The following is a 9,513-nucleotide window of genomic DNA, read 5'->3' on the forward strand; positions in this document are numbered from 1 at the left end:
TTTGGTAGCATTGCCTTTAAATTGTTTAACTTGGGTCTAACGTTTTGGGTAGCCTTCCACAAGCTTCCCACAATAAGTTGGGTGAATTTTGGCCCATTCCTCCTGACAGAGCTGGTGTAACTGAGTCAGGTTTGTAGGCCTCCTTGCTCGCACACACTTTTTCAGTTCTGCCCACAAATTTTCTATAGGATTGAGGTCAGGGCTTTGTGATGGCCACTCCAATACCTTGACGTTGTTGTCCTTAAGCCATTTTGCCACAACTTTGGAAGTATGCTTGCGGTCATTGTCCATTTGGAAGACCCATTTGCAACCAAGCTTTAACTTCCTGACTGATGTCTTGAGATGTTTCTTCAATATATCCAACTAATTTCCCTTCCTCATGATGCCATCTATTTTGTGAAGTGCACTAGTCCCTCCTGCAACAAAGCACCCCACAACATGATGCTGCCACCTCCATGCTTCACAGTTGGGATGGTGTTCTTCGGCTTGCAAGCCTCCCCCTTTTTTCTCCAAACATAACGATGGTCATTATGGCCAAACAGTTCTATTTTTGTTTCATCAGACCAGAGGATATTTCTCCTAAAAAAGTACAATCTTTGTCCCCATGTGCAGTTGCAAATGGTAGTCTGGCTTTTTTATGGCGGTTTTGGAGCAGTGGCTTCTTCCTTGCTGAGCAGCCTTTCAGGTTATGTCGATTTAGGATTCGTTTTTACTGTGGATATAGATACTTTTGTACCTGTTTCCTCCAGCAAGGTCCTTTGCTGTTGTTCTGGGATTGATTTGCACTTTTTGCACCAAAGTACGTTAATCTCTAGGAGACAGAACGCGTCTCCTTCCTGAGCGGTATGACGGCTGCGTGGTCCCATGGTGTTTATTCTTGCGTACTATTGTTTGTACAGATGAATGTGGTACCTTCAGGCGTTTGGAAATTGCTCCCAAGGATGAACTAGACTTGTGGAGGTCTACAATTGTTTTTCTGAGGTCTTGGCTGATTTCTTTTGATTTTCCCATGATGTCAAGCAAAGAGGCACTGAGTTTAAAGGTAGGCCTTGAAATACATCGACAGGTACATCTCCAATTGACTCAAATGATGTCAATTAGCGTATCAGAAGCTTCTAAAACCATGACATAATTTTCTGGAAATTTCCAAGCTGTTTAAAGGGACAGTCAACTTAGTGTATGTAAACTTCTGCCCCACTGGAATTGTGATACAGTGAATTATAAGTGAAATAATCTGTCTGTAAACAATTGTTGGAAAAATTACTTGTGTCATGCACAAAGTAGATGTCTTAACCGACTTGCCAAAACTATAGTTTGTTAACAAGACATTTGTGGAGTGGTAAAAATTTGTTTTAATGACTCCAAACTAAGTGTATGTAAACTTCCGATTTCAACTGTATATCTTCTAAGTATTCAGATTTTACTTTACCATCATCCTGTTTAGAGTACTTTTAGCAATTAGAAGTTGATGTGTCTTTCAATGCCTTTTATTCAGATCAGTGTTAGGAATGTCTGTCACCTTACCTACATTTCAGCAAAACTGAACAGGACATTAGATTAAAAAAATATGTTCAATTGCGTGCTGTTGTTCTTATTCAACTGTGTTGAATTAATTTCTGTTAACTCTCTCAGAGTGAAAAAGACATGGCAAGGGCATCATTATCATATTTCCAAGCATACTTTGTTGCAAGTAGATTTTTAGAATAGTTTGTTTTAATATCTATGTTTCTGCACATTGATTGATTAATGGATCTTATACTATATAAAGATAAATAATTAAAATATTTAAAATAATGAAATAATAACTTACATTTTTCTAAACTAATCCAATCTGTAATGGGTTCGACTTATTTCACTCGTTACTGACATTGTTGTTCCAGTTTAGATGGTTTAGGTCATATTTGTTCAGTCCTTTACCATAGCAGTCATTCTGAGTACAGGTTGTGGGTGATAGAATATTAAATATTCTGGCTGGATTCTGATAGGAATCTATAATCCCTTAACAAACCGGCATATTCTGACTTGCAGGCCTGATTTTCAGACCGCAATGTCGAGGATAACTAGGCCATAACTAAAGGCCTTAGGAAATGTGGTTATAAAGGGTGTGGTCAGAAAGGGTTAACTTTAAGTTGAAACACATTCACTTAAGCAGTCACTTGGTGAAGGCTTCAGGAATGGAAGTTATTGAATGCAACAACCATGTCTCTATCACTAACAAACACAATCATGAGTGCGTATCTATCACATTCACTTGGAAGGAATGCTGGGAAATATGCAAATATGGCTTTACACGCTACAGTGTTAAAACAACACCCCCAGTGTTTCGTGTTTAAAACCGAAATGCCTTATGTTGAATAAATGTGTTCATGTTTAAAAATGATTACAACGAATAAACATGTTCTGGTGTTTAAAATCTAAAGTGTTACAGAAACATGTTTAGTTATGTGTTCAGATCCTAAACATTTGATTTTACAGTGTGGTGTTGGGATTGGGATGTTTTTCTTTCTCCAAGCAAACCTGTTCCTCAGGAAACAGAGCCACTCGTTGCAACAGGTTGGCCATACTGCAGAGATGACAATCTAAAGATTTTAATTTAGATTATGTTGGTGAAGTCACAATAGGAAACCCGTAAAAACAGTTTTAGGTGTCAAATCTAAGATTAGAGTTACCATGACAACATGTCTACTTCTTGATGGTTTAATTTAAGATATTATTTTCCATTATTTTCCACTTTCAATCTTCACTTTACCGAAGGAGAAAAGAGAGACGAGACGACACATAACTTATGCGCAATTTATGCTTCAATGGTTACTGCTATTATACAGGTCTTGTTTAGATGCTCTGAACTTCTGTCACACAAGCATGCACCCACACACACAATGTGACCCCTGGCCTCTCACTGGTCAGACCAAACACACAGGCCTAATGCTTCGGTCAAATTCTTGAATAGGAGAGATTTCCACAGGTTAGCGCTTTTCGTCATGAATATTGTTCTGGAAGTAGCTCTAGTGGTCATTGGCTGGCACACTAGCTGACAGAGCCAAAATAGCTGGCACAACCACAAAGTCATAAAATCTGATTTTAAACCTAACCATAACCTTAACCCTAGCCTTAACCACACTGCTAACCCTGCCTAAGCCTAACCTTAAATTAAGACCGAAAAGCAAATTTTTGTTTTCATGATTTTTTTACAATATAGTATTTTTTTTTTACTTGTCAGTGGAGGACCACCGTCCTCAGTGAATAAATAAATAAATAATAGTGAAACATTAAAAAAGTTATCCTTTAGATAACACTATACTAAACATATTCACGTGTCACCAAATAATTGATTAAAACACACTGTTTTGCAATGAAGGTCTACAGTACCCTCAACAGCACTCTGTAGGATAGCACCGTGGTGTAGCCAGAGAACAGCTCGCTTCTGTCCTCCTCTGGGTACATTGACTTCAATACAAAACTTAGGAGGCTCATGGTTCTCACCCCCTTCCATAGACTTACACAGTAATTATGAGAACTTCAGAGCTCTTGCAACATGCACTGACATGTTGTCGACCCAATCAAAGGATCAGAGAATGAATCTAGTACTGAAAGCATAATCTACAGCTAGCTAGCACTGCAATGCACAAAATGTGGTGAGTAGTTGACTCAAAGAGAGAGAAAGACAATATTTGAACAGTTTTGAACAAATTAATTTCTTCCAAAATTAAGGAGAAGCAAGAGAGAGAGAGAGATAGCTATATTTCATAGTAATTTTTTTTCCACTTTCACTTACTTAGTGTCAAATGCAACTAGCTAGTTTAGCCTACTCAAACACCCAGGTCAAACAGAGAGGGATTCTATTTTAGCTAGCTGGCTATGACTATCTAACACTGGAACTCTTCCAAGTCAAGGTAAGCTTTTAGTTTTATTAATTTATTGCCACCAGAGCTCGTCGGTGTAACTGCTAAACTGATTGCTGCTGACAACACTTTACTGCAGGATTGTAGAGGATTTACTAAAACGTTAGTTCTAGTAACTATGTTGAAGGGAATTAGATGATTGGAGGAGAGAATGTAGATAGATGCGAGAAGGAATTAAATATACAACGAGCTGTTTGTATGTGGCTGCTATGAAAGTGATCATGCTGTTTGTATGTGGCTGCTATGAAGGTGAACTGTGTTTACGTGTGATCAGGGGGTGTATTCATTGCACCGATTCTGTTGAAAAACATTTCTTTAATGGAAGTAAATGGGACGAAACGGGGATAAACATACCTGAATTTGTCCAATAGAAACTCTGGTTTGCAACCGTTGGACTAATGATTACACCCTAGATCAGCTAGAGGCAGGCAAGAGTGTGCAATGTGGTATTGAATGTGTCACTGTCTGTCACCTTGATTACTCAAAATTTCTCTCAACCTGTGCACCTACGTTGTAAACTTTCATTTGTAGGCAACATGCTTAAATGACTACAAACCCGTAGCACTCGCGTCCGTAGCCATGAAGTGCTTTGAAAGGCTGGTAATGGTTCACATCAACACCATTATCCCAGAAACCCTAGACCCACTCCAATTTGCATACCGCCTAAACAGATCCACAGATGATGGAATCTCTACTGCACTCCACACTGCCCTTTCCCACCTGGACAAAAGGAACACCTACGTGAGAATGCTATTCATTGACTACAGCTCAGCAGTCAACACCATAGTACCCTCAAAGCTCATCACTAAGCTAAGGATCCTGGGACTAAACACCTCCCCTGCAACTGGATGCTGGACTTCATGACGGGCCACCCCCAGGTGGTGAGGGTAGGTAGCAACACATCTGCCACGCTGATCCTCAACACTGGAGCCCCTCAGGGGTGCGTGCTCAGTCCCTTCCTGTACTCCCTGCTCACCCACGACTGCATGGCCAGGCACGACTCCAACACCATCATTATGTTTGCAGACGACACAACAGTGCCTGATCACCGACAACGACAAGACAGCCTATAGGGAGGAGGTCAGAGACCTGGCCGGGTGGTGCCAGAATAACAACCTATCCCTCAACGTAACCAAGACTAAGGAGATGATTGTGGACTACAGGAAAAGGAGGACCGAGCACGCCCCCATTCTCATCGACAGGACTGTAGTGAAGCAGCTTGAGAGCTTCAAGTTCCTTGGTGTCCACATCACCAACAAATTACAATGGTCCAAACACACCAAGACAGTCATGAAGAGGACAAAGCCTATTCCCCCTCAGGAACTAAAAGGATTTGGCATGGGTCCTCAGATCCTCAAAAGGTTCTACAGCTGCAACATCGAGAGCATCCTGACTGGTTACATCACTGCCTGGTACGGCAATTGCTCGGCTTCCGACTGCAAGGCACTACAGAGGGTAGTGCGTACAGCCCAGTACATCACTGGGGCTAAGCTGCCTGCCATCCAGGACCTCTACACCAGGCGGTGTCAGAGGAAGGCCCTAAAAATTGTCAAAGACCCCAGCCACCCCAGTCATAGACTGTTCTCTCTACTACCGCATGGCAAGCGGTACCGGAGTGCCAAGTCTAGGACAAAAAGGCTTCTCAACAGTTTTTACCCCCAAGCCATAAGACTCCTGAACAGGTAACAAAATGGTTACCCAGACTATTTGCATTGTGTGCCACCCCCCAACCCCTCTTTTACGCTGCTGCTACTCTCTGTTTATCATATATGCATAGTCACTTTAACTATACATTCATGTACATACTACCTCAATTGGCCCGACCAACCAGTGCCCCCGCACATTGGCTAGCCGGGCTATCTGCATTGTGTCCCAGCACCCATCAACCCCTCTTTTACGCTACTGCTACTCTCTGTTCATCATATATGCATAGTCACTTTAACCATACCTACATGTACATACTACCTCAATAAGCCTGACTAACCGGTGTCTGTATATAGCCTTGCTACTGTTATAGCCTCACTACTGTTATAGCCTCGCTACTGTATATAGCCTCGCTACTGTTATAGCCTCGCTACTGTATATAGCCTCGCTACTGTATATAGCCTCGCTACTGTATATAGCCTCGCTATTGTTATAGCCTCGCTACTGTTATAGCCTCGCTACTGTATATAGCCTCGCTACTATATATAGCCTCGCTACTATATATAGCCTCGCTACTGTTATAGCCTCGCTACTGTATATAGCCTCGCTATTGTTATAGCCTCGCTACTGTTATAGCCTCGCTACTGTATATAGCCTCGCTACTGTATATAGCCTCGCTACTGTTATAGCCTCGCTACTGTATATAGCCTCGCTACTGTTATTTTTCACAGTCTTTTTACTGTTGTTTTTATTTCTTTACTGACCTGTTGTTCACCTAATACCTTTTTTGCACTATTGGTTAGAGCCTGTAAGAAAGCATTTCACTGTAAGGTCTACACCTGTTGTATTCGGCGCACGTGTAAAATAAACTTTGATTTGATTTGATTTGATAGGTTGTAGCAACCTCGTGATGGGGTACAGGGAAAATGCGAGTATCATGTAGTAGCCTAAATCTATCGATGACAGATTGAACTGGGTGAATCGAAAATGAATGACGGTCATCCAATATGCTGTAATAGAAATAAAGCCATGCTCATTAAAAATAATCATCCTCCTTCATCTTCAACGACACCAACCGCCACTGAGCTAGTATATTTTGTTTTGACTTTATTTGGTGACTATGTTTCCCTCATGTGAAGTGTTTCCAAGTGTTTCATCCAATGATGATATCTAAAACCATTTAATTCTTACCATTATTTGTCTTTGCGCAGTGTGTATTAGTCTCAGCGTCTGTTTCCAAAGAAAAGATAAACACGTTAAAACCTGTCAAACATATCAATCAGTCTGGCATCAATATGCGATACAAAAGTTAACAAGGCGGTGGCGTCAAGGCTTCAAATGAAAAATCTGGTGGGCCCACCTCTTAACGCGATATGTTGCTACATTTTTGGGTGCAGTAGCCCAAGAGTAACCCAACATGTTCATAACGCAAATAAAGTAATCAAACATGATCAAATAACAAATTAAGTTATTTCTTTAGATGTGTTGTAGTAGCAGTCTAAAGGACGTGTTTCGGTCACCAAGCCATCATCAGTCTCAAGACTTAAGCAAGTCAAACCAAAATTAGATAGAATGCGGAAAGGTGAGAAAGACCATTTTGGGAAAAGTTTTCTGTAGCAATATTACACAGTTATTAAAATCTGTAGCAATATTACACAGTTATTAAAATCTGTAGCAATATTACCCAGTTATTATATAATAACTATATTATATATTACTAATTATATACAATGCCTTCAGAAAGTATTCATACCCCTTAACTTATTCCCCATAAAATTGTCACCAATCTACACACAGGCCCCTAAAGACTCGTATTATAATAAAGTGAAAACCTGTTTTTAAAAATGTTTGATTTTATCTGACAAATTCATTAAAAATGAAAAGCTGAAATATCTTGAGTAAATAAGTATTCAACCACTTTGTTATGGCAAGCCTAAAAAATTTCAACAGAATAGAGCTAAGCACAGGCAAAATCCTAGAGGAAAACCTGGTTCAGTTGGCTTTCTGACAGACACTGGGAGATTAATTCACCTTTCAGCAGGACAATAACCTTAAACACAAGGCCAAATATACACTGAAGTTGCTTACCAAGAAGGCAGTGAAGGGTCCCGTGTGGCTCAGTTGGTAGAGCATGGTGTTCGCAACGCCAGGGTTGTGGGTTTGATTCCCACGGGGGACCAGTACTACATTTTTTTAAATAATAATAATAAAATAAAATAAAATATTAAAAATAAAAAAATGTATGAAATGTATGCATTCACTACTGTAAGTCGCTCTGGATAAGAGTGTCTGCTAAATGACTAAAATGTAAATCTACTTCAAAATCTATGGCAAGACCTGAAAATGGTTGTCTAGCAATGATCAACAACCAATTTGACCTAGCTTAAATAAATATAATTTGATAAGTATTCAGACACCTTCCCTTTTTCCACATTTTGTTACGTTACAGCCTTATTCTAAAATGGACTAAATACATTTTTTCCCCTTATCAATCTACACACAATACCACATAATGACAAAGCGAAAACAGTTTTATTTTTTATTTTGGTAAATTCAATTGATTGGACATGATTTCGAAAGGCACACACCTGTTTATATAAGGTCCCACAGTTGACAGTGCAAAATCCAAGCCACGAGGACAAAATAATTGTCCGTAGAGCTCAGAGACAGGACTGTCTCGAGGCACAGATATGGGAAGGGTATGTGCAAAACGTAAAGGGGTCTGCATACTTTCCGAATGCACTGTTAGGTAGGGGTAAAGTGACTAGGCAACAGGATAGATAATATACATTAACAGCAGTATACTGTAGGTAGGGGTAAAGTGACTAGGCAACAGGATAGATAATATACATTAACAGCAGTATACTGTAGGTAGGGGTAAAGTGACTAGGCAACAGGATAGATAATATACATTAACAGCAGTATACTGTAGGTAGGGGTAAAGTGACTAGGCAACAGGATAGATAATATACATTAACAGCAGTATACTGTAGGTAGGGGTAAAGTGACTAGGCAACAGGATAGATAATATACATTAACAGCAGTATACTGTAGGTAGGGGTAAAGTGACTAGGCAACAGGATAGATAATAGACAGTAACAGAAGCGGATGTGGTCAGTGTGAAAATGTGTGTGTGTGTGTGTGTGTGTGTGTGCGCGTGCGTGCGTGCGTGTGTGTGTATGCGCGTTAGGGTGTCAGTGTATGTACACTGTAAACCCCAAGGCATTTTTAACTCAAATACTTCTAGTAAGTTGAACTCAAAATCAATGAAAAGTCATTATTACCAACTAAAATGTTTAAGTTATGATAACAAATGAACTTCTTTCATGCTCTACTGCAGGTTGATTGTTTGGAATTGTTTTTAATATCTGTGTTTTTTCACGGACATTGAGTGATTGATTGATTAAATGTTAGGCTCTTCAAAGATAAATACTTTTTTTCTAAACTAATGCAATCATCCAATCAGCACCCGTTACTGAAATGGTTGTTCCAGTTGAAATGTCTTAGATAGTTTCCTTCCACTTTTTTTAAACTCGGGCAGCCATTATGAGTACAGGTTGCAGTTGGATAGCCTAATGCTGACTATTTTCCATTAGGAATTACACAACACTTTGCAAGCCAGTATAATGTGATCCACAGTTACGGTTGCACAATTCAGGTAGGTTTTCCAGAAATCCTGGTTGGAAGATTACTCGGAAACATTTTGAGGAAGTGTGTTGAATTTCGCAACCCATAAAACCCTGCGTTTTAATAATGTAGACAATGGTAGAGCACAGTGTAGAATTTGCCAAAACAAAATCTCATATAAAGCCGGTTCTACACACAACCTACAGCGGCATATGTGAACTGTGCACCCAACTGTGAAGCTAGCTGTAGCGGAGCTTCGAGAAACCAGCGGGCCTGCTAGTGATGGTGGTGGAGCCAGCACCTCCACACGTGGAGATGTATCCACTCAGTCCAGTAGGCC

The 9,513-nt window shown here is 40.1% G+C and overlaps 1 non-coding gene across 1 annotated transcript; it reads left to right on the top strand.

Annotated features, from left to right (window-relative positions):
- Positions 1 to 7,650: 7,650 nt before the first annotated feature.
- trnaa-cgc (transfer RNA alanine (anticodon CGC)) lies at positions 7,651 to 7,726 on the top strand. Its single transcript has one exon. It is a non-coding gene; the product is annotated as a tRNA-Ala (tRNA).
- Positions 7,727 to 9,513: the final 1,787 nt, after the last annotated feature.

Source organism: Salmo salar, chromosome 16 (genome assembly GCF_965601325.2).
Source record: "Salmo salar chromosome 16, fSalSal1, whole genome shotgun sequence".
Taxonomy (NCBI): domain Eukaryota; kingdom Metazoa; phylum Chordata; class Actinopteri; order Salmoniformes; family Salmonidae; genus Salmo; species Salmo salar.